Source organism: Seriola lalandi, unplaced genomic scaffold, assembly GCF_002814215.2.
Source record: "Seriola lalandi dorsalis isolate HSWRI2012SDOR001 ecotype SW California unplaced genomic scaffold, Sedor1 jcf7180001975722, whole genome shotgun sequence".
Classification (NCBI taxonomy): Eukaryota; Metazoa; Chordata; class Actinopteri; order Carangiformes; family Carangidae; genus Seriola; species Seriola lalandi.
The window spans coordinates 1-1,408 of record NW_019446388.1 but is presented as its reverse complement, the minus strand read 5'-3'; the positions used below and the strand labels follow the sequence as shown (position 1 = coordinate 1,408).

At 41.3% G+C, this 1,408-nt stretch overlaps 1 long non-coding RNA gene across 1 annotated transcript; it reads left to right on the top strand.

Annotated features, from left to right (window-relative positions):
- Positions 1-93: 93 nt before the first annotated feature.
- LOC111655755 (uncharacterized) lies at positions 94-921 on the top strand. The gene is made up of 3 exons (XR_002760825.2): positions 94-238; positions 359-525; positions 667-921. It is a non-coding gene; the product is annotated as an uncharacterized LOC111655755 (long non-coding RNA).
- The last annotated feature ends 487 nt before the right edge of the window (positions 922-1,408 follow it).

The window sequence follows — 1,408 nt, the reverse complement described above, 5'->3', positions numbered from 1 at the left end:
GATTCATAATGCTACCTAAATGTTAAAATAGCATTTTCTTCTAACATACTGTCTACCTGGTACCTTTGTTTCTGCGTCAATATTGCTCCACACTCTCACACAAACTCTCTGACAGGTGAAACACTAGAGCACACCTCAGGATGCCTGAAAACAGAAAGCACCTGGACCATCATCGTCTACACCGAACAAAAGGATGTAACCCGATGCACTAACACCAAGATCACTGAGAAATATCAAGGTTACATCACATCAAAAAATTTCTTAATTCCTGACTCTACTGGTCATGGTTTACTGACTGTGAAAAGAACAGTGACCTTATTGTCACCATAGTCTCTCCCACCTCTTGTCTTTGGTCCAGGCTCATACATTCAGGCATCAGAAAAGTCTTTCTCTTTGGTGAAAGGAGGCAGAGCCAGAGAGGCAGCAGCTCTGGCCTGGGAGAAGCAGGGCTCTCCTCCGGACAAAACTTCCTTCAAGAACTGGGCCAAGTCTGTTCTTGACAACCCGGCTGTGGTTGAATACAAGGTTAAATTGAAAGCTCCTCACTCAAGCATCAGAAACATCTTCAATCTGATAATCAAAATGTGCCCTGAAGACAATTGACCAAGGAAAACAATCAAAGATATAAGTCAAGCTGACGCTCTGTTTATGTGTGTGTTTGTCCAGCTGCTGCCTATCATAGATCTGGTTCGGGGTATCCCCTGTGCTGTAACAAAGAGGAGACACCTGAAGAAGGCCCTCTGGCAATACCTGGAAGAATTTGATACTTGCAAGTGTGCGCCGTGTCCCAACAACGCCAGGCCCGTTCTCTCTGGCACAGAGTGTAAGTGTATTTGCCAGACTGGCACCTTCGGCACCAACTGTGAGAAACGGGCTCCTGACTACACTTCAGGTACATGTGGACAGCTGCAGAACACTGTAATATTCTCTGTAATCAAGTGATTAAGTCATGACAACACTGTTGTTGGTTGATGAACAAGAACACAAACACAGCAAAAGTATTGACTGGTGAAGTGGAAGGATAGTAGTGAAGTGGTTTCCTGATAGCCTTACTGTTGCTCAGTGTAGGCAACAGAGACATAAGAGTCTCCTGGATAATTTAACCATACTATAGGTTCATGTTATGACTTTCAGTTTTAAATATATAAATAGATTTTAAATAATAATACAACCTGGTCTCATGTCAGTTTGTGTCCAGGCACACAAAATGTAATCTACTGATTTCATGTACATGGACATGAATTGTCCATTTTTGTTGTGACAGTCAGAATGACCTTTAGTCTGTGAAATAGTAAAGAAATCTAATGTTGTGATTCCTGTACATTTACAGAAATTTTCCATTGTTTTTCGTGAAAGAAAAAAATATAATTTTAGTGACCACAGCATTATTAGACTTTGTAATGGTTGT